Genomic DNA, 27,195 nt, shown 5'->3' with positions numbered 1-27,195 from the left:
AGAAATTGTGTACTTCTTCCCTTCCTTACCCGACTGAGAGTTGTGTTGTTGTAAGTAGGAACCTACCTGCGCGTTCTGCTGGGCGCGAGTTTACGGGATTTGCTATCGATGTTCATGCCAGCACATGACTGGCTGAAAGCAAGCAGCAAGGTTATCAACGTCACCCATCGAATGGAAACCAACCAACAGGAACCAGCAAACGAGCAAGGGAACAGAAAACCTTCAAAATGACTAATGATGGACCATTTATCTGAGAGTATCAATCAATTTTCCTCACGAGTAAGGGAGAGAGTGAAGCATTTCTGGGACTCTGCTGGTTGGATCGGTCATCATCGCATCGACGTCGACGTTGTTGTTATTGGCTTGTTATGGAGAAGATCTTCTTCACATACACACACAGATCTTCGTCGTCGTTGGTCGTCGGACGGAACCCTGGAGTCGTATAGCCGGAACGCACTGGAACCAGCGTGCTGCGCTGGAAGAAGAGAGCGAAGAGTAGGACGAAGCCCCGTCCAAGATGCAAACGTATTCGAACGAATGAGGGGCAAACAATAAATAAAACGATCAGTGCCTTGTTATAAGATTTCAAGTTTTCCTTTTCTGTGCTCTCCAACCTTCTCTTCTGCAGTGCCCTCGCCTTCCCTCTTGGGAAGAACGCAATTTCAATAATATATTCTTATTATTTCTTCTTCGGAGTTTCACTTTTGGCTCTAGGCTTGGCTGGTTCATACATATTTTTTTGTTTCTTAATTTTTTCTCCTTTCTTTCTCCGATCGATTGTTCCTCGGAAATTCGTTTGCGTTCAAAGTGTGGTGGAGAGTTGTTGCCTTATTTTGCTATGTTTTTCTTATTGGGTTTCTTTTCCCTCTCCTCGCGTCGCGAAGCCTGGTCGCTGCTGGAAACAGATGGATTTTATGTTTGTCACTTGGTCGGGCTTCGTTTACAATGTTGCGATCGTGATTAGCGTTTATTGCAGAAAAGAAAATCGATCGATTTGGATTGTTAAAAAATTCGGGCTCAACCGGGATTTGAACCCGGGACCTCTCGCACCCAAAGCGAGAATCATACCCCTAGACCATTGAGCCGCTTACAGTAAATTGGTACCGCAAAATGAACAGTGTACGCATAGCCACCGAAATAGCCGCCAAGCAAAACGACGCAATCAACAGAAATAGTTGTACCGAAATTGCCCGAACAAGCGAAAGATAAAATCGAACATTTATTCTGCACCAGCCGGTTTTTACTTTGCCCATATCGACAAGCAGTGTTTGTACCCTGTGGCAACATTGAAAGCCTACTCACAGACTGAAGAAATGTTAGCCCATCGATCAACTGTGGACTTTATTTAAGGCGGCTCAATGGTCTAGGGGTATGATTCTCGCTTTGGGTGCGAGAGGTCCCGGGTTCAAATCCCGGTTGAGCCCGAATTTTATTTTGGCACACTTGAGGATGAAAAGTTCTCCTTTATTGCAGGGGTTTCCAAATCGTGCTGCCTTTCCAACAGCTTGAAGATAACGAGCTCATATAGCAAATGAGTCATTCCAACTCAAGTGTGTGTGTGCTCTTTTTTCAATCTAACTCCCACTGTCGTCTGGCAGTGGTATTGTGGATAAAATCTGCCTTCAATCGTTTCTTATGACTGCAAGTAGATAGAGTTAGTAGCACATTTCAAGAACGCAAGCATTCCGTAGCTATTTTCGCAAACGATAATTGATAATGAACAGAAATTTTACATCAATTGATTGACGTGTATTTAGTGAACATTAAAACGATTCTCTCAATTTAAATGGATAAAACGAGGAAAAAAAAGCAAAAGAACTTAGCTGAGCGTTACAACGCGTTAGTTGGAACAAACTACACCTGATGCAACGAAAAGGAAGGGATTCGATAACTGTCACTTAATTCACTTTACAACACCACTTTTAATTAACACTTTTTAAAACCGAAATCTAACATTTTGAAAAAAAAAAATACAATAATGAAAACGACGCAGTGAAAAACACGTCATTTTCGCTGCGTGGTAATTCAAAGATATGAGTCATTCCATCTCAAGTGGATAGAAATTATTCGAAAGTTGTGGTCAATGTCACCGATTTCAACCAAAGTTTGTCAGAATCAAGGGGTAAGTCACTCAGCTCAGTGTGCCGGAGGTAGTTTCGGCACAGCTTGAGCACTTCCATCGGCACACCTTCGGCACATTCTCGTAAGCATTGGATTCTTCATTAAATAAAACTGGAGGACAGCTGTTATTGAAGTTGTTTGATTTAAAGAGGCTGAATTTATAAAGAGACGACATGTCAAAATTGGAACAATCGATTATGTGTCAAAGTCATAGAAAAAGTAATTCACACGTTTGAATTCGAAATGTAGGCTTCCGAGGGCTGTCGATTGCTATCGATGCCGGTCACAAGCCTTTCAACTACTATGCAAACGAAGCGTACTACAAACCGGAATGCAAGAACAATTTGAATGGATTGGATCATGCAGTGGTGGCGGTTAGATACGTGAAACTCAAAGGAGAATATTACTGGCTAATCAAGACCTACTACTGAATATGCTTTGATGGCAGTGAAGGGTAACAACTGTGGCCTTCCCTAGTAAAAATAACCATAACAGAGAGCTTAACGACGTGTTCGGGGTATCATCCAAACCATTTGTGTGATAGTTTACCCACCCGGGATACAGTTCGTTTATGGTATTTGTTTATTAGGGTTCCCAAGTAACAATTTTGGTTTTATGAGGGTTCTGTAGACAATGATATAGATTTGTAGCATGCTTTAAAACCACTATAAAACTTGCAATGATACTTGGGTTACCATCGATGCGACGTATGTAAATTTGAAGTGAGATTTCTGATTAAATTAGAATTATTTAAAAGAGTAGTTTTATTTTCGGATGTGTGTCATGTTATACGAAATAGATGGTTTTCGATTTTTGTAACATAAAATAAAAAATTGTAAGTTAATTAGGTTGAGTGGAAGCAATAAAAAATCCGTGTGATTGTGCCGTGAAAAGTAGTTTGGCATTGTTCAACTGAATTTGGTTTGGTTGGTCACCGAGTGCTGGTGAGTAGGGTCTTTACAAGGCCACTCCCAAGCCGTTGCCTTACAATCACACGTACTTTTTTTTGCTTCCACTCAACCTAATTAACTTACAATTTTTTTAAGCCGAATTTCACTGGTTGAGCTAATAAGATCGAATTCTCCCGGAACTCCAACCCGATGGCAAAATCGAACGTCTTAGCTTGGGATCCTCCTTCTTGGCATAATCCATTCCGACGTCGAAAATCTTCGAGAGCTTCTTGCCCGGAATCATCACCATCCGCAGTTCTTCTTCCAGATTGAGCAGAAAGGTGTAGTGCTTCTGAATCGTTTCCGTCGGATTGACCAGCAACGTTCGGACGACATTGGAGCAGTAGGACTTGTAACGCACACCCACAGCACAGATGATCGATCCGAAGTGCAGATAGTTCTTGTCGCTGAATGCACATGTCCAACTAGTTAGTATACACACCTTTTGTCCGTCAGAGCCTGCTCGACACCCTCCGACAGTTTGGCATGTTTTGCTTTCTAACCAGCATCAATAATCTCCATGATAAGATCCAAAGAGGTTCTTGTTGAATACGTCTACCGTCACCAGGCAGACCTTCTTGATAGCGATAACCTCGGACCCGATTGTGACGCTGATGTCCACTACCACGATTCACAGAATTCACCCTGGAAGTTGTCCTTGGAGACCCTGGAAGCTATCCTTGGATCTCTTGATCGCCAGGTCTGCAGCGAGGTGGATTTCCTGTCGATGGTTTCCTCGTGTACGCCGACCTCCGTTAGAATGCAGTCCACCATCTGCAGCGAATCATCATGGGAAAACTCTGGTTCCTTCCAGTTGGCGTAGAGGCGTTTTATCCGTCGGTAGAAAGAATCCTTATCGAGCACGATATTGGACATTTTCGGGGCAGTTCAATTACCGCATCCAACGGTTTTCGATGCGGGGCCACTTCCGGTAGCTCTTCGGTTTTTGTTGTTGTTGTTGTGTCCTGTTGGATGGTTGAGACCGCTCACCAGCATTCCTCCTTAGTTGTCTCTAGACCAATGTTATCCTTGCGATTGCAAACCAAAACATTCAAGCTGTCAGAAATACCGGGTTGCCAAATTTACCATAATACCCGTATTTTACAAAAAATCACGGTTTCCTCTATGGCCGGCACTGCCGACACAATCGGCACACCTGCGGCATACTTGCGGCACACTGAGAAAAATGTTGACCCAATATTGGTGTACGGCGTGACCTACCCCTTGGTCAGAATGCTTATTTTGATATTCTAAGAAAAAAACCTTTTTGAATTTTGTTCTTAACTGCTTGCTTCTCTCTAGATTTTTGAGATCTTAAAAAAAAATATTTCTATAAATAGAGATTACTCCGCAACCAAACAAGTTAGTGCCATTTTGAAGGGTTTTTAATGTAGAATCTGATAGTCTTATCAAAATTTGATTTGTGTTATTGAAACTTCAGTAAAGAGACAGATTGTTGGATGGTGTCCAAATTCCAAAAAAAAAAAGGCTATTGTTCATACCGCATGGATTTTGTTATTTTTAATTCGCATATTTGAAAACATATCTATAAGATGTGTTCCGAAAAGAAAGTGGTTTGAAAATATGTATAAAGAAAAAGAGAAGGAATAGTAATTTTCGTTTGATTCCACTGCCTTAATTGCTTATCCTTGAGATACGCGTATTTCGTCTACAGTGCACAGTGGTCCAGAATGGGAATTTAACAGTTAAGATGCAAGAGCCTGACATTGAAACTTTAGAAAAAATGTGCCTTGTACAAAGTTGTTCTTAACAGTTAAGCCCTCATCTTGGTGTCAATTAATACTAGGGTGGTTCTTATTATCATAGAAAAAAAAAACTTTTTTATTTGCAGAAATAAAGGTGTACATTCGACGGCAAAGTTGTAGCTCAGCTAATTTCAAGAAATTTCAGTTAAGAAAAACGTATTTTTATCTCTTGAATTAACCGATTTTGAGCATTTTTTCTCAATTGACTTAGGGTGTCTCTATATAAAACAGTTTTTTTGCTTAATTTTTTTATTTAAAATTCTCAGCAAAATTGTCTGGAGAAAACTTTAAGAACTTTTGAAACTTGAACACCAGAATAAATTTTTCAATTGTGTCATGCCAGATATTTTGTTATCTAAAGTATGATACACACCAACTAAATGGGAATTTTGTAGAACATAGTGTTTTTACGATTTTGCTCAATTTTAAGAGTACCGTAAAACGGGGTATCTTTGATAATGCGGGTAGTTTTGATAGTATAATATAAAGATTAAATTTACTCGCTGCGCTTTTTCCAAATTAGAAACATTGGTTCCATATTGTAGCGTAAGGAATTTCCGTTGATATCGTATAAAGTTTTTATATATTTACATACATAAAATATTTTCCAAACATATTAAAAAACAATTTTCGTGTTTTTCGCCTGTTTGAAACAGCACTCAAACTACCACTTATGAAATTTATTTCCAATATAGCCATCACATATTCAATGTTGTATTCTTATTGCTTATGATGTTTTCTGATTATATACTGATTCAAAGTTTCATATATAAAGAACTTAATTGTTTGAGTTTAATCCATTTTTTTCTACATTCATCGAGCTTGATAATGTGTAACCCCAAATCAAAAAACTGAAGTTCGTTCACAAAACTAAAATAAAATAGTGCAAATGCTTTAATTTCCGTTAAACATACTACTAACGAGCTGACTCTTGGATCCTCAGTACTTGTTTTAAAAATATTAAATTGGAAAAACATTCATTGCTGTAAAAATTATTTAGAATATAATTTAAAAATACTATCAATGTTACCCCGTTTTACGGTACTCAGATTTTTTTGGAAATACTGTTAGAAATTCTCTTTAAAGTCTCCTCTTTAAAACCCTCTCGGAGTTTTTTTTTCCAAAATCTTCAGTCTCAGAAATTTCCTTTTCCTCTTGAAATCCTGCAAATATTTGTTTAGTTATAATCAGCATTAGATTCTCTTAGAATTTGATCGATATTTCCTTGAAGATTTTCTTAGAATTCTCATTGATTGATTGATTTAATGATTGATTGATTAACATTAACAACAGCATTTATGGGCCCCAGATGATCATTAGTGGTAGTGTTAGAATTGTATCCATATCAACATTAAGTTTGTCATAGGACTCACTTTGAATTCTTTCCCCGAAGTTCTTTAGTATGCTCCCTGAAAATCCTTCAGAGTAGTTTTAGAATTCCCTGGAATTTGGATTATAATCTCCATAATAGTTTCTTCAAAATTGTCTTCGAATCAAGCTTCGAATGCACTTTTTATTCTCCCTACAGTTTTCTTGAAATGCTTCTCAAAATTACCTGCAACTTCTATAGAGTGTCCTAGAAAGTATAAGCACAGTTTATTGTTAGAATGAAACAACGTTAACTCAAATTTTTATTTCATATAGGGTAATTTACGTATTCTCGGCAACCTAAGCAGCGACCTTCTTTCTATAGCCTTTTTCTCTATGGAACGCACACATATGCAGTATTGGTTTGTTTACAATCTTTTGCTGCCAGCTGCTCTAACAATTTCAGTCGAAAGAATTGTCAAAAACTGTTTTGAAATGCTTTTACAAAGCTCCAATCTTCTCTAGTGAGAGCGAGTATTGTCGGCAACCAGTTTTTCTTCGGCTACCGTTCCATTTGAACTGCATGTAAATCTGGTGTTCTATTATCGGCAGCTCTAAATCAGCTACAATTTGTAGTGCGTGTGTTTCATTTCAAGAAAACCCTGCTAGATTGCTTTTTCTCAGTGGTAAAAATATAATCAAATTGAAGCTGAAAGCATAAAGAATCGTTTGCATTCGTAAGAAAATCCAGTGAAAATAGTGTTTCAATTTGGGTTGCCGAAAATAGTCTGTCATGCCGAAGCCGTCATTTCCCCTATTTATATGTTCTCTATAGTATTCTCTTTCAATTTGATGAAAATAATCCGCAGTTCCTTCAATCGTATGTCAAGGGGCGAATTTTTGATCTGAAGCTGCCCATGAGCTTCAGCATAAATTCCTTGGTGATAATTTTGGCCACTTTTGTTCAGTCTTTTTCAAATTCTTCGATTGAATTCGCTGCCTTTAAGTGTTTCCGTAGATATGCCTTGGAAAGGGCCCACACTCTTTTGGGGCGTATTGCACATTGTTTGCTTTGTACCAAGTGACCGTGTCTTTCGAGTAGTGCATTGACACCAAATCGGACCAAAATAGTACTGGGCCATCATGATCTGAAGCTGATACTTACTTCCTCCATTTTTGCTAACTTCCTTACTGATAGGCTGGGAATAGTGCACCATTTATGCATGATCTGTTTGCATTTTCACGGAAAAATGCCTCGCATTTTGATGATTTTGTGAAAAAAAATGCACTTTGCGCACACAAACTTGTCCAACTATTGTAGTAAACAACACATGAACAGCTGATGAACTTAATCAGAGTAAAAATGGCGGCGAGTTGAAAGTGTGCTTATACTTTCGGGGACGCCCTATAGTTCAATTCCTTTGAAGTTGTTCTCTAAATACCTTTCGATTTATTTTTTATTTTTTTAAGATCTTTATTAAATAAGGCCCAAACGCAATGTGGGCGGAAGCGGAACTGAAACGGAAAGTTTGACAGTTGTCACAAATGACACCAAGATGCCTAACCGAAGTCAATTTGGTTCTAACTAATTTTCAGTCCGACAAGTAGGCTTACTCAGATCGGGCTTTGCCGCTGCCGCTTCCGTTCCGCTTCCGATGTCATTGCGCTTTAACTTTTAGGGTGGTTTTTAGCCACTTCTTGGCTAGATCATCACTAAAATACCTTTAGAATTATTCCTAGAGAAAGAAAATTGTAGAGCACTAAAATTCTTCTCAAAACTCTATAAAATTCTCTAGTGATTTTTTAAAGTGTCAAAATCCTCAAATGTTATTTAAGTCCAAGAGCCATTATTATTTTTAAATCTTAGATCTTGAAAATTATCATTTTATTTGAAATTTGAAAAAAATTAAATCTGGAATCTTGATGTGAAAAACTAGCCTAAACTCAAATTCTTGAATGTCAGACAAATTTTGAGGAGAAATGTAAGGAATATGTAAAGAGAACTGGAAGTGAATTGTTAGGGGACTTTGAAAGTTGTGAGTTGAATTTCTTGGAAAAGAGTAAAATTCAAATCGAATGTAATGCAAATTCCGGGAATAATTCCAAATGATTTCTTACTGAGATGAACTTCAAGATAATTCTATGAAAAATTCCAAGGGAATTGAATTCGTCCATCGAAATTTTGAGGAACATTTGAAGGAAATTTCGTGGAGTATTTCAAGGATATTCCGGCGATAATTTTTGGAGAATTCAAAGGAGAGTTTCAAGGAAATTTTGACCAGAACTGGACTGAAATTCCTAGAATAATTCCTTGATATTTTCGTGAGAATGCAAAGTGAATGCTGAGGAGAAATCCAAGCACATCTGCTGAAGAAATTGCTGAGTAGTCGATACTTCTTCTTCTTCTTCATCCTCGCATTTCAAGCTTATTGCTTATCGGATATTAGCTTATTGCGTGCTCTCACTTTGTGTTCTATCTAGATGCACTTCCACAGTTATTAATTGAGAGCTTTCGATGCCTGGTACCATTTTTGCATTAGTATAATTGTGTGGCAGGTACAATCATACTCTATGCCCAGGGAAGTCGAGAAATTTTCCAACCCTAAAAATTTCTAGACCGGACCGGGAATCGAACCCAGCCACCTCCAGCATGGTCTTGCTTTGTAGCTGTGTCTTTACCGACTGAGGTAAGGGAGGCCCCAGGGTAGTTGATACGTAATACGTAATTATTAATAATTTCAAGAGCATTACAGAGTGAATTCAAAGTTATCGGAGATGAACCAGCCTGCGGCTGAAAATCTCCTAAATAGAGATAATAATAATAAGTGAATTCAAAGAGTGGTCTGCAGAAGTATTCTGGAGCAAATTTTAAGGGAATACCAGCAAGAGGTCTAAGCTGAACGCTGATGATATTCTGAGAAGATTCTAAAGTAATTCTTCAGAAAATACAGAACAAATGCTGTAAAGATTTCCAAAGGTATCACAGATTTTTTTTTGATCCTTGTCACAGAAAAAAACTAGATCTAAGATTTGAAAAAAAAATCAAAAATTTCATGCTTAAAACATTTTATGGCCCGGGATTGAAAAAAAATGGTGAGGTGTACGAGACACGACCGCATGGTTGGCGTAGACTACGTTAAGCGGATAAGTGAACTTCGCGTGCATTTTCCTTGATATTGATTTAGAATAACGGCGCCGGTGGTGTAGTGGTAAGCGTGATTACCTCTCACCCCAGTAGGCCTGGGTTCAATCCCAGTCGGCGCCGCCGGGATGTTCTGAGGCATAACATCTCTGATCACGCCTTCCTTCGGATGGAAAGTAAAGCCGTTGGTCCCCGGTTCATGAGTTGATGGGTCGATAGGTAGGGTCCAGGTGTGGGAGCTGCCTTCCTGGCACGTCGGTAGCATTGGTGCTCAGCACGGAAAACAAGATCGACGAAAAAAAACAAACCAAATGAAAAAAAAAAATTAAAATTGGTTTAGAATACAGTAGAAGTAACAAATCATTTCGTTCCTATGTACATATTTTAGATTTCATACTATACACTGGAGTCGCTTTTTACGCGGGTGATACGTCCCGCGTAAAAAAAAACCGCGTAAAAAAAAACCGCGTAAATTCCGGAATCCGCGTAAAAAAAAACCGCGTAAATTCCGAAATCCGCGTAAAAAAAAACCGAGTAAAAAAAAGACCGTGTAAGAAAAAACCGCGTAAAAAGCGATATACGGCGTAAATTCTGAAATCCGCGTAAAAAAAAACCAAAATCCGCGTAAAAAAAAACCGCGTAAATTCCGGAATCCGCGTAAAAAAAAACCGCGTAAATTCCGAAATCCGCGTAAAAAAAAACCGCGTAAAAAAAAACCGTGTAAAAAAAAACCGCGTAAAAAGCGACTCCAGTGTAGTTTATGGCTGGGAGGGAGACTTAGATTCGAAACATATAAACGTCAAAAGGAGCCAGACACAAGCTGTCAGGAACTGTCATTGGAAGCCAAGCAGTTTGACGATGCTTTTATTACAATTGAACAAGAATGCAGAAGGCGGTATTGAAATCTTGCGAAAAGTAATTTCTGACAAACTGTCGTTTCTTGAATGGGACAGTTTTTTTTTTAGATTCATTCATTGAATATGCCATATGTATACTTCAATCCATATTGAAAGATACCATTAACCAAGGTTTTTGTCAAAATCTTTGGTGGCATGATGAAATACAAAACAGAAAAGTACATTTTCTCACTGCACACTGAACAACGTCAAACATAGCGGCGCCGGTGGTGTAGTGGTAAGCGTGATTACCTCTCACCCCAGCAGGCCTGGGTTCAATCCCAGTCGGCGCCGCCGGGATGTTCTGAGGCATAACATCTCTGATCACGCCTTCCTTCGGATGGGAAGTAAAGCCGTTGGTCCCCGGTTCATGAGTTGATGGGTCGATAGGTAGGGTCCAGGTGTGGGAGCTGCCTTCCTGGCGTCGGTAGCATTGGTGCTCAGCACGGAAAACAAGATCAACGGAAAACAAATCAAAGAAAAAAAAAAAAACGTCAAACAAGCACTACACGCTTGTTTCGCCTATTTTGATTTGATTTCAATAGCTCAAATTTTCATGACATGAAGAAAAGCTATCTGTATCTCCCTCCCAGGTTTATGGTATCTGTTTATTTTGCTCTTGCTTTATATGTTCGCGAGTGCAAGTCAATGGAAATGAAAAAAGGGTGCTCATTATGCCCCTTCTTCTCCTATCTATAGAATACTGTGACTTTTCTCAAATCAAACGTTTTATTTCCAATAAGTAGGTGCTTAGTACAACCTTAATTGAAAATTAGGGGGATTCAGTTATTGAATTTTAAATCAGAGCTAAAGCTATTAAAAGTTTTGATAGAAAGCATCGTAGTTAGACGTGTTAAACGTATGCAGTTCTAAAGGCTTGTTAAAAATTAATTTGAATTTCCTAACTCGAGTTGAAGGACCATCTCCAGCGTCCCAACCAGATGTTGATGCATTACCTCCGACTAGGGACGTTGCGATACTACTGATATCAGATACTACTTTACAATCGATACTTCTCCAATATCGATACTTTTATCGTGGTATCGCGGACAATGGCGTCAAAGAAGGCAACATGTTAAAGCTCATCCTGGATGTAAGGACTCGTTGGAATTCAACGTACTACATGGTTGAGCGCTTCCTCGACATGAGGAAGATTATATCTGATCTACTTTTGGATGACGCCAATAGTCCACCAATGCCTTCTCCAACGGATATCGAAATATTGAAGCAACTCGTAGTCTTTCTCAGGCCGTTCGAGTTCATGACCCGAGAGCTTAGTGGTGAAAAATACGTAACTCTTTCTAAAGTTATTCCTATGGTTAATTGCCTTACAACACAAATATCTTCCCATTCAAGTGACCTCTCAGCGATACTTTCAGTTAAGGACTACTTTTCAATGAAGCTTAAGAAGAGGTTTGGGCAAATTGAGCAATCTCTTCCAGTTGCAGTGGCCACAATCTTAGATCCTAGGTTCAAGACCCTCCACTTCCAGGATCCATCAGCTTGCGCAAATGCGATCGACAAAATCCGGGAAGTTTTATCAGATGGTATCCACGTTGAAGCAGATGTTGGTGATTTTAACGTGATCGAGGAACAAACTGATAAGTACGACTTCTGCAGACACCACAGGACACTCGCTTACGTCAAACCAAACAAACAAGTACATACTGATCCTGGCGATGAGTTGGCATTGTACCTGGCGAGACCGGTTTGCTCACTAAATGTGAACCCGTTGGAACAATGGGAGGACATGAAGTCAATTTTTCCAGCGCTGTATCAGCAGGCTAGGATGCATATGGTCAGCATGGCAACTTCTGTTCCATGCGAGCGACTCTTTTCAAAGGTTGGATCTATAATGACTGAGACCAGAAACCGATTGTCAGCAAAATATTTACAGAAACTAATATTTCTAGCAAGCGTCGATGATGCTGAATGGTTCAATTAGTTGGTTTAAATGCTTTTGTTTTTAATAAAATTATACAAACTGTTCGTTATTGATCTTAAACATGGACTTTCAATTTAAATTCAATCACATTGCTTTTTTATCAAATGATTCGATACTTAAAAGTATCGATACTTTGTTTCGATAGTATCGCAAATATCAGTATCAGTCGAATCAAGTATCGATACTTTTAAGTATCGCAACGTCCCTACCTCCGACTGGTTTCATGTTGGCCCGAAAACATCGAGCTCTCTCTGCAGCGGTATTGGGTCGTTTCGGAGAACCGTCTGCCTGACGATCCTTCACGCGCTTCCGGGAATTACGCATGTATTTTGCAGCCCTATGTTGAGACATAGCACTACCAAGAAGGATTTGTAGAACGCGGGTTCATAATCACACAAACACTCCTGAGTAATATTGCACTAATTGGAAATATTACATAGAGTTTCTTTCTATTTTTGAATTTTTGGTAAGCTTATGAACAATTTTGTTCCAATCCTTTAAATTTGTCGAACCTCTTAACGGAATCCCTTTATGAAGAGCTTTGAGTGGGTTGGTTTATTTCCTTTAAATTCCATTATAATTGCTTATCTTTTGACAAATACGCGTATTTCGTCTACTACTTGCAGACTTCATAAGTGCCAAGTACTCAGTGGTGTTGAGTACTTGGCACTGATGAAGTCTGCAAGTAGTAGACGAAATACGCGTATCTGTCAAAAGATAAGCAATTATAACGGAATTTAAAGGAAATAAACTAACCCACTCAAAGCTCTTCATAATTTTGTTCCGTTTTCCATACATTAACCGAAACAAATTTTAAAGTTCTTTTGCAGCTCCAGATCATAACCAAATTTATTCAAATTTGGCACAGCTTTTAATATACATAAAAAACAGAGAGTTTTGATCCGCCATGTAAATTTGACTCATGATGATGCACAAAAATAATAATATGATTGTTTAAATAAAATCTATTGCTTGATTCAAATCCAATCATCTCAAATATATCTCAATATGTCTCTGAGATATTTTGAGAAATGATAGTCTATTTGATGTTAATTTTGAATGACTGATAACATTTTGCGATCACCTGCGCATTGTTCTGAAAAATCATTCAGAAGATCATGTTTTTGTTTATATTTCATGTGATATTTATTTTTCAGTGCCCTAAAATAAAAGTACTGTTACGGAAACGATTTTCTGAGCCAAAAACAATCACTGAAAAATAATAAAAGTATTAGCTTGAACGAATTTACATAACTTAATACGAAAAACGTGAATTTCAGACAAATTTTACAAAACATCGTACATCTCTATTGTTTGAAGATATATAGCTGTTATGTGTAAATAACTAAGTTGGCATTGCTGCCCTAGATTTGCGACAAATACCTAAACTATTATGATCCACGAAAAATTCCAGCTGCTATCGCTGACTTGCTCCTGCTTGCTGCTGGTACCACTCATCACGCCGTCCGAAGCGAAAACGAGCGAAAGCAAGACAGCAGCGCTCTTTTATAACTTTCAGATACAAGCAGAACGATGTGCAACCAAGTGGTACTCTACTTTGATGTTTTTTTTTATAGAAAATTGGAAAATTATTTGTTTTAGCAGATTTGTGGAGTTATTTCCAATCGATTGCTGTATTTGGATTTTAATTTCATCTATAAATAACAAAGTTATAAGCGTTCAAAACCTAACACCTTTTCGTGACAGTCGCAATTTTGGATTTGTAAGACGTAGTCTACGTCAAACATCTTCAGGATTTAGGATGTTTTGTTTTACAATATTTCAGGCATGGATGAATTTCCAAAATTCTGGAACATGAGTAAATAGTTTTCAAGTTCCAAAACTACCAGAAGTATTCATAATGCTCAACTTCGATATGTTTTTAAGATTGCGAACTTGAAATAAATCATTGCATCTTTTTGTATTCTGGCACTGAAAATTTTGCAGATCTTTGGAATTCGATTCGATTTGATTTTATGAGATCTTACACTTACTATAATTAAGTAAATGGTAAACTTAAACTTGTGATGGTTTTGATTCTAAGGCTGCGCTTTTAAAATTGATTTTCCTGTTTTAAAAACGTTTGTGACAAGTAAGTTGTTGTTCTACTTTCCGGAGATGAACCAGCCTACGGCTGAAAATCTCCTAAATAAAGGAAATCAATTGTTGTCCTTCAAACTGTCTTCTTATAAAACTGGAACTTTTCCTAAATGTTCTGGAAAAACCTGTAAATCTCAGGAAATTTTATTGATCAAAATTAGTAGACACGGTTTTTACATTTAAAATAAAATGCGATAACTTTTATCCGGCAAATTTAACTGAAATCATCGACTTTTAACCACACATGAAACATTAAAAGGTTTATTTATTATTGCAAATTCTTTTAACAAAGAGAAAACTACTTTCGGTAGGCAAATTTTCGTCACTTTTTCATAGTTATTGAATATTTCTAAATCACGTTTGGAACGTTGCTTCCTATTTAGAATCATTTTTAAATGATACGTATGAGCAGTTTCTAAAAGTATAAGATTTTTTTGTGTAAATCTTAAGGGTGACGTTCTTGCCCCACTCACCTCTATATACACCATCATCATGTCAAAAAACAACAAGAATCCATTCAAAGACACTCTTCGCGTTCATGTACTTTTTGTTATGAAGCTTCCTTCATACGGCCTACAACAGGATCGCGAAGTTAATAACAAGGAACAACCAAAGTTGATGACGGAAGAAAGAGGGACGACAACAACGGTGATGACGAGAGATAGCCGATGGTCACGAGTCTCCTCTGGACGCGGAGGTCCCAACAACACGATGGCAATTTTGTAGTAATTTGTACAATTTTCGGAAAAATTTCGGAAATTTACTGAAACGACGAATCACTCTATTCTACGATGATTGGATTACTCGAAGAAATTTCATGAACCATCAGCGCAGGGAGCGAGGCAAGGCAGATGTAGCATCATCGCTTGTAAATAAATACATAAATACAATAAACAAGGGGTACACGGTCAGCAGTGTTGGGTCCGTCCATCCGGAACCGGGAGAAGCGACCCTGGAGCTCACGAGGAACCGGGGGAGTCCGCATATCGTGGCGTGGGTAACGAGAGTCGTGAGGCCACCGAAAATCTTGTTTTGCCTCTTGTTTTCCTCTGGCGTGGTGTGAGCGATGGGAACAAGATGGATTGGTCGTTCGAATCAAGAGAAGAGGCAAAGAGATGAGAAGCCTCATGGACCCACCGAATGATTGTGGCGCGCCTGGTGTGGTGTATTATATATTATGCGCGAAATAAAAGTATGATCATCATCACTTAACTTGTCTTGTTATGTTACTCATTATTCTTGCTTTTCGTATGTCTTGTGTTTCTTCCCGGCTGGCACCGGGAAAGGGTTTATTTTTTATTCTGTCTGCTTCGTGCCTCGTGAGTCGGTGGCCTTGCAGAAGAGAGTTTTTTCTTTCTGGTGATTGTGGGTTATTTTCGGATTTTTTTTTTTAATGCGTTTTAAGTTGCAGTAAAATGAACTTAATCGTTAGTTTGGGAGTCGATAATGTCATACAGATTAGACTATAAACTTCTTGTTTGGAATTGATGTTGGAAAATACAAATATTTTGTTACAAAATAATTATAAATACGCCTAAATATAGGTAAAGTCAGTTTGATGATAAGTTTTTAGATTTAGATCCAGCGACCCAACTTTCTATAAAGTAGTTCGTAGAGCATACACCACAAGAAATACCCATTATAATTATAAGCGGACAATAGTCATATATATTATAGATGTTTTCCATAAGTCTTCTTCTTATAGGCTTTTAACGGTTTTGTAGCAAACGTTTTAATGACTCTCAACTTAGTGTTCTAGGTGCACTTCAACAGTTATTAATTGAGAGTTTTCTATGCCAATCAATGGATGAATTTGTGTGTCGAGAAAATTTCCATCCCGAAAGATTTCCTAAACCGAACCGGGAATCGAACCCATTTCCGGCTTGGTAATACCGTGCCTTTATTGACTGGGCCATTTGAAGCCCAAAGTGTGTCACAATCAGGGCTGTTAATGAAAGATTGAGAACAGCTGCACTACATCCTCAGGACGTCTGTTCGTCACAGCTCTTGGGTTAATGGCACGTTTCTCAAGAAAGTAGTCATCTTCCGTAGCACAATTCTGAAGGTTAGAATCATCAATTCAAAACACACACAAAACCTCCTCCAGCCCACCACTCGGTTTCCAAAACCTATCCCTCAATTAATTGCAAAACCACGCCCCTGCTAACTTCACACATCAGCATATAAATCTCAATTCCAAACTGTCTTTCATCGTTCGGCCATAAAAAGGCCGAGGGGTCGATTTATCCCCTGACACCTAATTCACAACTTTGATTCGGAAAAAGAAAATAACCCAACCGCCGTTGACTGGCGATCACACAGCCACTCACTCACTCACTCACTCACACGCACACGCACAATCTCGAGAGGGAGGCCGAAAAAAAAGGTTACAAATTGATGGGGAGACCTCCTTCGGCGAAAGGCCGCGTCCATTTCCGAATCATCTGCATCTAGGCAAGATTTTGCGCTCGCTCTTTGGATGCTGCTTCTTTGCTGGCTTGTTTGGATGTATGTTTACATGGGTAGATACAGTTTGCTTTCTCCAATTTTTAGATTAATAAGTAAACAAGCCGAAAGCAGTATGCAACAGCAGCACCATTGGCGGTTCATTTGATTGATCAAAAGGCGGCTAATGCTGTTCGGTTGGTCAGATGCTTTTTTTGGGAGAATCATAGTGCGGTGGTTTCTATTTGCATTGCTGGATTGGACCCCCATAAGTTGGCGCAACGGCGACGGTCAATTTGATTGTCGAAGGAAGTTTTGAAACACCATCACTCGTTCGATTTGATTTTCTCATGATCAATCAAGAATTGCGTTTTCATTGATGATTGCGCATGTGCACAATTTCGAGACGAATCTCCTCCTTCTAAATGCATGCAACACAAAACTGGTCGTTCCAGAATAATTGACATGTGACAATTCAATCGGTAAGCATGCGTATTGTGTTAGATAGGAGTATTGGAGAATTTCAAAATATTTGCGACATCTGGCATTTGTTTACTCATACATGTACTACCCATAAAGGCAGTCCCATTAGAATAGGAAATCAAGCAAAGATTTAACTGTTATGCTTTTATGGGCAGTATAGTAGAGCTAGATGATACACTATCACGTTGTTTGCTATTAACATTGCATGTAAAACATGTAACCATTTATGTGTGTGTAAAAAATACCAATGAGACCTTAGGAGTAACATTTGACTGAAGAATATTTCAGGGCTGGTAGCGAGTCACCTTTTAGTGACTTGGTCACTTTTTTCAAGCCAGTCACCAAAAAGTCTCTTTTTTTAAGGCCAACTCAAGTAACATTTTAAGTTTTATGAAATACTACAAAGCAACTATAAAACAACATTCATAAAACCCTGGTCAAGGCTATTTTGTCATTAATGCATCCACCAAAACCTAATTAAGACTAGAATATGTCTAGTTGGCCCACCCTGGAGAAGGTTCTGAAGGGTGTATTCTCGAAGCTCTTCAAGATTGATTTACTGCAAAAGGTTGTACCATTTAAAAGCTACAATAAAAGCTATTTAGCAACAATAAAAACCCTTTCCGAGCCCTTTCCCCTTGCCGCATGCTGAATCCACTAGGAAAGCATCAATCAAGGTAGAAAAGGATTTATGAATCCGATCTTATCAAAATAATTAAAATAGAAACTAATGGTATAAAAATCTTGTTGAATATCCAAATTTATTACAATAGTTCTCATTAAGTAGCCTAGTTTTAAGTGCCATATTAATTTTTAAGTGAAATGTACGTGAAAACATCGAAAAAATAAAGTCCACCCTCGTAAAACGTCGATTTGACTAATTATTTAACATTGACAAAAAAAATTCTTCGCATCGAGCTTGGCCGTGATTTTTTTTTTTATTATTTTCGCATTTAAATGTTTACTCATTGCTAAATTTACCAAAATATAGTTATATCTAAGTAAATATAGATTGAAAATCGAAGATTGTAAAAAACAAGCAAACTAATTGTAACATGGCGGTTAGACTGATGCAAAATTTGACTTTTTCGCTCCACAGTGCTTAAATGGTTTCAAATCGGGTCCTGATTAGCCTCCAAAAGTTACAACTCATTTGGTTAGTAACAGACTTCGCACAAGCCATTTGAAGTTTACATATAAATTACTATGGGAAATCTCAATTTTTTGTTCATTGCTTTCTAGTCTTTTCCCATATAGAGCTGCGAAACAGTTCGATAGCCATTCTTATAGAAAATTTTCTCAGCTACAACTTTGCTGAAAATCGTTTCTATGTAAAACGAGACAGGAAAAAGTTATTAATTATTTAAGAGATTGGTAAACTTATGACATGATCAAGCAGCTGCTCTGTAGGCAACACTGTATTTTGCAGTGTGACATAGTAGCCATGATTTGTGTTTCCTATACAACGCCCCAGAAACACCAATGTTGCCTGCTGAGCAGTTGATTGAGCATCATCATAAGACATCAGCGCACTGAACCAATGATAACTTTCGATCCTTGCATTTAATTAAAAAGTGGTCTTCAGCAAAGTTGTAGCTGGAAAAATTTCCTACAAGAAAAGTTGAATTTTTTTGAAGCAGACTGATATGATGAATTATTAGATAGACATGATCAAAAATCTTGGTTTTACCATAGTAATTCCCATACAAACTTCAAATGGTTTGTGCCATCTCAGTTTCTCACCAAATGGGTTCAAATTTTGAGAGGTTAGTCAGGATCCGATTTGGAACCGTTTAAGTATTGTGGAGCGAAAATTTCAAATTTTGCATCACTCTAATGGCGGTGGCATAAAAGTTGATTTTCATGGGTCATTTGTGAAAAAGTTATTTTGCTTTCAAGAATTCTTTAACAAATTAATAAGGTTTTAAAATGGCTTTTATGAAGAAAATTTGCAGGCTGAATTGAATTTATCTAAAGCCATTTTGCTTGATCCTAACCCGTTCAGATTTATGGCAGCATTTATGGAGGCAAAGTTGCCTGCAAAAAGTTAAACGTCAAAGTTTGTTTATCTTTCGATAGTTGCGCTGTGGGATCCAGGGTTCTTCCAGGTGGTTTTCTCCCGATAGATTGGAAGATCCCGTTCTTCCGGATGGTTACAGAAGTGCACCATCCAACGATGCAGGGATGTACGCTTGAATGAAATTTTCGAAGAGTTGATTCTTTCGCCGAATAAAATCGCTGATATGGATCGGAAGCCAGCTAATCTCCGCTAACTAACAGTTTCAGTGGTTTGCTGTCGGTTGTCATCTTTTCGCAAGATCTGGAGAAGGCTGGTATGTTTTTTAAACTTTCGACAATGTTTTATAAATTCGAGGGCCCCGCTCAGTTTGCTCTTCTCCGCCAGATGGTCAGTCGTTGATGGTGTGCTGGTTCTTCTAAAGAAGTAAATTTAGCTGAAATCGTCTTGAATTTTTCATCCTACTTCGTCTATCCTTCGAGATTTCCTTGTCATAAATTTGGCATTTATTAACTATGAGGAACCATCTTTTAAGCTCAATTTGTAAACAGAGTAATTGGGGAGTTGATGATGCACTTTAAAAAGCCAAAAAAGCAACAATAAATGCTATTTTCTCTAATGCAATACCTAATGGTTTTATGGTTGCTTTTATAATGATAGAACACGTTTATACAGTATTTCATCAAGACATTAACACTCCGAATACGATGCCTCCGAAAAACGCGTAACGACAAGTTTGCAATGGCATAACTTAGCCATTTTTTAATGAATTTCAAAAATTGTGGTACCTTTAGAATTCTTAGGATTTGTAGATGATTTTGATTGTAAAAGATTGAAAATAGAGTCGTCTACTTTTTTAAAAAGGGAAAATAGTTGTTACACGTTTTTTTGAAAGGTGTGTTTGTAGGGTTTTGCAAGTGGCGCAAGATCTGTAATTTAGATTAATGGGCACAAATGTTAGCAATTAGCCAGAATACAGTCATGGTTCCTATATATGGATCCTGGAGACAACGGAACGGTTCTCGAAAATTCCGGAACATCCGTAAAAGTGGTCAATCCATGAACCTGATCCTAGAGCTCTGCGGTTTTTTTTTTGAAAACATTAGGAACTGTGATATAAAAAAATATTTGGGGTCGTGACATAAACATGAACCTGGATGTCCATGGGACCGTCCTCCGGAAGATCCGGAACATCCGTTAAAGTGGTCAATCCATGAAATTGATCCTAGAGCTCCGCAGTTTTTTGAAAAAAACACTAAGAACTGAAATGATAGAATGAATTTGGGGTCGTGACATAAACATGGACCTTGATGGCCATTAAACCGTCCTCTGGAAGATTTGGAACATCCGTGGAAAATTCACGGAACTGATCCTAGAGCTCCGTGGTTTTCTTGAAAACGTTAGGAACTGTGATATTAGTATGAATTTGGGATCGTGACATAAACATGGACAGGCCATCGGATTGGAGGACGGTCCGATGGCCATCTGGGTCCATGTTTATGTCACGATCCCAAATTCATTCTAATACCACAGTTCCTAACGTTTTCAAGAAAACCACGGAGCTCTAGGACCAGTTTCGTGAATTTTCCACTTTCATGGATGTTCCGGATCTTTCGCAGGACGGTCTCATGGCCATCAAGGTTCATGTTTATGTCACGACCCTAAATTCATTCTATCATTTCAGTTCTTAGTGTTTCTTTTTCAAAAAAAACTGCGGAGCTCTAGGATCAGTTTCATGGATTGTCCACTTTTACGGATGTTCCGGATCGTCCGGAATACGGTCCCATGGTCATCCCGGTACATGTTTATTACACGACCCAAAATATTTTTTTATATCACAGTTCCTACTTTTTTCAAAAAAAACCGCAGAGCTCTAGGATCAGGATCATAGATTGACCACTTTCACGGATGTTCCGGATTTTTCGATGACCATTCCGTTGTCTCCAGGAACCATATATAGGAACCATGACTGTATTGTGGCTAGTTGTGAAAATTTGTGCCCATTAATCTGAATTACAGATCTTGCGCCACTTGCAAAACCTCACAAATACATCTTTCAAAAAACCGTGTAACAACTCTTTTCGCCTTTTAAAAAAGTAGATGACTCTATTTTTAATCTTTTTAAAATCAAAATCATCTACAAACCCTAGGAATTTTAAAGGTACCACAATTTTTGAAATTCATTAAGCAATGGCTAAGTTATGCCATTGCAAACTTGCCGTTACACGCTTTTCGGAGGCTTCGTAGTCGGCGTAAAGTTTTTTATCCACCGTATTTGGAGTGTTAATAAACAATTGGTAATGACATTTATGCTTGAATTACAGAACAGTTTTAAGGGCGGATTGATAACTGTTTTAAATTTATTTTTAAAACAAGATAGTTTTTGACATTCTTGCCAGACTATAAAAGGTTTTTTAAACAGCAAAAAGCTTAGTAATTCAGCAGGAATGTTTTACACTTTGAAATGCTATATTTAAACTAAATGGATTGTTCATTGCCGTTATAAAACCATCATAAATCAGAGTGGATGCCAAATCGTTACTGAATTGTTACTTGGGAAGTCACTAAAGTCACTTATTCTTGTAATAAGAAATACAGAAATACAGAAATACAAAATACAGAAATACAGCAATACAGAAATACAGACATAAATACATACAGAAATATAGAAATACAGACATACAGAAATGCAGAAAAGCAATACAGAAACACAAAAATACAGAAACACAGAAATACAGAAAGAAATACAGAAATACAGACATACAGGAAAACGTAAATACATAAATACAGAAACACAGATATACAGAAATATAGAAATTCTGAAAAACAGAATACAGAAATACAGACATACATACAGACAGAAATACAGACAGAAATACAGACAGATATACAGACAGAAATACAGACATACAGACATACAGAAATAAAGAAACATAGATACATAGAAATACAAAAAAGAAAAAAAGAAATACAGAAGTTCAGAAATATAGAAATAAAGAAATACAGAAATACAGAAACACAGAAATACAGAAAAACATAAAAACAGAAATTATAGAAATACAGAAATACAAGAATACAGAAATACAGACAAATATACAGACAGGAATACAGAAAAGCAATACAAAACTACAGAAATACAGACATATAGCAAAACAGAGATACAAAATACATTAATACAGAAATTCAGAAATACAGAAATACAGAAATACAGAAACACAGAAATACACAGAAATACAGAAATACAGACAGAAATACAGACAGAAATACAGACAGAAATACAGACAGAAATACAGACAGAAATACAAACATACAGAAATACAGAAACACAGAAAAGCAATACAAAAATACAGAAATACAGACATAGAAAAACAGAAATACAGAAATTCGAAAATACAGAAACACATAAATACAGAAATATATACATACAGAAATACAGAAATACAGAAAAACACATATACAGAAATACAGATATACATTAGTGCAGAAATATGTAAATAAAGAAATACAGAAATACAAAATACAGAAATACAGAAATACAGATATACAGATGTGCAGAAATACAGAAATAAAGAAATACAGAAATACAAAATACAGAAATACAGAAGTGCAGCAATAAAGAAATACAGAAATACAGAAATACAAAAATACAGAAATACATACAGACATACAGAAATACAGAAATACAGAAATACAGACATACAGACATACATAAATATAGAAAAACACATATACAGAAATACAGATATACATAAGTGCAAAAATATAGAAATAAAGAAATACAGAAATACAAAATACAGAAATACAGATATACAGATGTACAGAAGTGCAGAAATACAGAAATAAAAAAATAAAGAAATACAGAAATACAGAAATACAAAATACAGAAATACAGAAGTGCAGAAATATAGAAATACAGAAATACAGAAATACAGGAATACAGAAATACAGACAAAAATACAGACAGGGATACAGAAAAGCAATACAAAACTACAGAAATACAGACATATAGCAAAACAGAGATGCAAAATACATAAATACAGAAATTCAAAAATACAGAAATACAGAATCAAAAATACAGAAACACAGAAACACAGAAATACAGAAATACACAGAAGTACAGAAATACAGAAATACAGACAAAAATACAGACAGAAATACAGAAATTCGATAGTACAGAAATACAGAAAAACACATATAAAGCAAAACAGAGATACAAAATACATTAATACAGAAATTCAGAAATACAGATTCAGAAGTACAGAAATACAGAAACACACAAATACACAGGAAATACAGACATATAGAAAAACAGAAATACAGAAATTCGAAAATACAGAAACACATAAATACAGAAATATATACATACAGAAATACAGAAATACAGACATACAGACAAACAGAAATACAGAAAAATACAGAAAAACACATATACAGAAATACAGATATACATAAGTGCAGAAATATGTAAATAAAGAAATACAGAAATACAAAATACAGAAATACAGAAATACAGATATACAGATGTTCATAAATACAGAAATAAAGAAATACAGAAATACAAAATACAGAAATACAGAAGTGCAGCAATATAGAAATACAGAAATACAGAAATACAAAAATACAGACATACAGACATACATAAATATAGAAAAACACATATACAGAAATACAGATATACATAAGTGCAGAAATATAGAAATAAAGAAATACAGAAATACAAAATACAGAAATACAGATATACAGATGTACAGAAGTGCAGAAATACAGAAATAAAAAAATAAAGAAATACAGAAATACAGAAATACAAAATACAGAAATACAGAAGTGCAGAAATATAGAAATACAGAAATACAGAAATACAGGAATACAGAAATACAGACAAAAATACAGACAGGGATACAGAAAAGCAATACAAAACTACAGAAATACAGAAATACAGATATATAGCAAAACAGAGATACAAAATACATAAATACAGAAATACAGAATCAAAAATACAGAAACACAGAAACACAGAAATACAGAAATACAGAAATACAGAAATACAGACAAAAATACAGACAGAAATACAGAAATTCGATAGTACATAAATACAGATGTACATAAGTGCAGAAATATAGAAATAAAGAAATACAGAAATCCAAAATACAGAAATACAGATATACAGATATACAGAAGTGCAGAAATACAGAAATAAAAAAAAATAAAGAAATACAGAAATACAAAATACAGAAATACAAAATACAGAAATACAAAATACAGAAATACAGAAGTGCAGAAATATAGAAATACAGAAATACAGAAATACAAAAATACAGAAATACAGAAATACAGAAATGTAGAAATACAGGAACTAATAAATGAATAAATAAATCAAAAAATTAGGAAACCAACAAATCAATAAATCAATAAATAATTCAATTTTAAAATATATAAATCAATAAATAAATAAATAAACAAAATTGTATAATGGCAGTAACGAACGCATGTTCTATACAAACTTGTAAATCATTGTCTTTCAAATGGGAATTACAAGTTCAAGTCCTTGTGGTTTCATTATACAACCCACCCAAAGGATTTTAAATTTGCAGACATGTCTTCATTTTTAATACTTGTGGAATTCTGTGAAGATATTTTTCCCCCGAAACATCATCGCAGGTTACATATGTGGTTAAGCTCTCTTAATTCTAACAAGATTTCAGAACTTATAATAACATACGGAAAGAGCCTCAACATTTTTTATTAATATCCCAGAACATCGGGGTAGGTGCCTCCAATTAAACACAATTTTCAAGAACTTCCAGGAGTTTCAGAATGTTCAGAAAGCTAAATATCCTTCCAGGAAGTTCAGGAAGAGTAAGATCTCTGAAAAAATGATACGAAATTCCTTGAAGTCCTAAGAAGTTATCTGAACCATTCAAAAAATGTACTGAGCTTTTGATCAGTATGACGATAAAGTTATAGATAAGTTGATAAGATATAGGGGAAATGACGGTTTCGGCATGCCAGACTATTTTCGGCAACCCAAATTGAAACACTATTTTCACTGGATTTTCTTACGAAAACACTTCGCTGAATGCATGCAAACGATTCTTTATGCTTTCAGCTTCAATTTGACTATATTTTTACTACTGAGAAAAAGCAATCTAGCAAGGTTTTCTTGAAAAGAAACACACGCACTACAAATTGTAGCTGATTTCGAGTTGCCGATAATAGAACAGCAGATTTACATGCAGTTCAAATGGAACGGTTGCCGAAGAAAAACTGGTTGCCGACAATACTCGCTCTCACTAGAGAAGATTGGAGCTTTGTAAAAGCGTTTCAAAACAGTTTTTGACAATTTTTTCAACTGAAATTGTTAGAGCAGCTGGCAGCAAAAGATTGTAAACAAACCAATACATCATATGTGTGCGTTCCATAGAGAAAAATGCTATAGAAAGAAGGTTGCTGCTTAGGTTGCCGAGAATACGTAAATTCCCCTATATATGATATAGATAAGTATAGATAAAGTTGACGATAGTTAGATAAAGTTTTACGAAGTTAGATTAACTGCACTTTTTTCAAATTAAATTAAAATCCAATTAAATAATGTTCCCTGAACTTGTATGAAGCTTCCTAGAATTGTACAAAGATTTCACTTCTTTGGAGTATATTTTTCAATACTTTTTCCAGACTGGGGCCATGGGCATTTTTTTTTAATTTCCCTGAATTTCTACTAAGTTCTTTGAAGCTCTACGAAGTTTTCAGAATATCTACCAAGTTTTCTGAATATCTATTTCCTGAACTTCTAGGGACATCCGAAGTTTTAGGAAATTCCCTGAAGCTAAATAAAAATCCTCGATCTTCAACGAAGTTCCGTGAATTATTTTGCAATATTCACTAAGTTTGCTATTTTACAACAAAGTTTAATGAAGCTTTACAGAGATCACTGAACTTTTACAAAATTAACTGAACTTCTATACAGTTCACAGCAGGGGTTCGCTGAATTTCTACAAATTTAACTGAACTTTAACAAAGTTTTCTTAAATTTTATAAAGTTTAATAAACTTCTACAAAGTTCAGAATTTGTACTTCAAGAAAGTTTCCTGATTTTTAACGAAATTAAATTACGATTTATGAACGAATAATAAATTGTTTTATTTTTTGCCCCCACTATTTCAAACTTGTTTAAACGTGAATTTATTTCAAGATCGATCATTCTTCTGGATAGGCCTAGATTTTGTTCTATTTTTGAACAAGTTCAAGTTTACGACCTGATATAGAGTTTTTTACGTTTTCATTACACTTCTCAATTTCACAAGTCAAACTATTAAGGTTTATGTAAATGCACGTAACTGAAATTTCTAATCATTGTTTACTGCGGAGAAGCAAGCAATGTCTGAAATATAGTCAAAATAGTTGTTTATATCGCAGAAATTTTCATGATTTTTTCAATCGATGTACCTAATTGAAATTTTCAAAATATTGGATGAAGTTTAAAAAATCAGGATTTCATTAAATTGTCATGTTTTTAGACCTACACAACTTTCATTGCATTTCAGTCAACTTTTTCGCTTATCTTTCATGTGCTAGGCTTTCTCAGACTAAGAATAAGGCTTCATGAAATTCTCATAACTTTCCTTGTTTTTGCAAAAAATGCGATTCCTACTATTGTGAAGATGTCATGTATTCGAACTGAAATTATTTCTCCCGAACATAGAGAAATTCTAGACTTTTATGCACTGGCAAATTTATTAATTTTAAATTAATATGTTTTCAAACATGATCAAGGCCTCATACTCAATTTGGTTCTAGAGTTCACTTAAATGTCCAACAGAATTCGAGCGATTCAGTCTGACTGCCTATTTGTGATTCTGGTTAATGAATCCAGCTCGAAATCCTTGAGTACTCTAAAACTAGAAGCCTTAAAATTTTAGAGAATTTCGTTTGGAATTTGAGAAACTTTCTCCTGGGATTCCAGATGACTCCACCAGAACTTGCACACCGGTCATCTTCAAAAATATAAAAAAAAAGAATGCCACT

The 27,195-nt window shown here is 36.2% G+C and overlaps 1 protein-coding gene and 2 non-coding genes across 3 annotated transcripts in view; 2 read left to right on the top strand and 1 right to left on the bottom strand.

The window, feature by feature from the left end:
* The window catches only part of arr (low-density lipoprotein receptor-related protein 6), a 153,191-nt gene that overhangs the window by 34,230 nt on the left and 91,766 nt on the right, over positions 1 to 27,195 (top strand). The window lies entirely within an intron of this gene.
* TRNAP-UGG (transfer RNA proline (anticodon UGG)) lies at positions 1,014 to 1,085 on the bottom strand. The gene has a single exon. It is a non-coding gene; the product is annotated as a tRNA-Pro (tRNA).
* TRNAP-UGG (transfer RNA proline (anticodon UGG)) lies at positions 1,353 to 1,424 on the top strand. Its single transcript has one exon. It is a non-coding gene; the product is annotated as a tRNA-Pro (tRNA).

This window comes from Ochlerotatus camptorhynchus, unplaced genomic scaffold (assembly GCF_037179485.1).
Source record: "Ochlerotatus camptorhynchus isolate MF236.1 unplaced genomic scaffold, CSIRO-AGI_Acam_v1.1 ptg000022l, whole genome shotgun sequence".
Lineage (NCBI taxonomy): Eukaryota > Metazoa > Arthropoda > Insecta > Diptera > Culicidae > Ochlerotatus > Ochlerotatus camptorhynchus.
Note: the sequence above shows the minus strand (reverse complement) of the source record. Positions and strands in the feature narration are given on the sequence as shown.